The sequence below is a fragment of the Penaeus monodon genome, chromosome 31 (assembly GCF_015228065.2).
Source record: "Penaeus monodon isolate SGIC_2016 chromosome 31, NSTDA_Pmon_1, whole genome shotgun sequence".
Taxonomy (NCBI): domain Eukaryota; kingdom Metazoa; phylum Arthropoda; class Malacostraca; order Decapoda; family Penaeidae; genus Penaeus; species Penaeus monodon.
The window spans coordinates 28,265,756-28,266,423 of NC_051416.1; the positions used below are offsets into that span (position 1 = coordinate 28,265,756).

At 29.0% G+C, this 668-nt stretch overlaps 1 protein-coding gene across 1 annotated transcript in view; it reads left to right on the top strand.

Moving 5' to 3' along the window:
* The window catches only part of LOC119593146 (tetraspanning orphan receptor-like), a gene marked incomplete at its 5' end in the record, with an annotated part of 6,946 nt that overhangs the window by 5,064 nt on the left and 1,214 nt on the right, over window positions 1–668 (top strand).

The following is a 668-nucleotide window of genomic DNA, read 5'->3' on the forward strand; positions in this document are numbered from 1 at the left end:
CAGAGATACAGAAATATTTCTCTGAGGGTTAAAACAGAGGAAAGAATTTGACATGCTGGGAAAATATATCCGAAATTGAAGAAAATCAATCATAAGAAAACTAGAATTGAATATAATACATTGTAATGACATAATACACCAACACAAAGATTGTATTCACAAATGACACTCCTACTAAATGTGAAACTTATTCAATTTGCCTCCCAAATCATTTAAAAGTATAGGCAATGCAGTGCTACTTGCAGTTTCTCAGGTTCGTTAATAACAGATTCATGATAGGCAGATTGATCACAATCACAGATACATCGCAAGCAGTTTGAATAAAGAATCACATCACCAAAGCTGTGAACATGTTGACAATTATCACCTTACAAGGGGCATAAGATTACAAGAATTTATGATTATAATTATAATTTATAAAAATTACCAAATAAAACAAGAAATGTATATCTATCTTTATCCCTACAGCAGATTTAATATCTTAAATTCTCCTGAAGAATATTACACATTATTTAAGATATCACCACATGTAGCAGAAAATGCAAACCTTTCACATTATTCACATTATATTCCTAAAATTTAAATATAGAAAATGTAACCACATTTCTAATGTAAATCTAAAATATTAATGTGATGATTATTGTGTTACCAAAATACTACTACCAGTG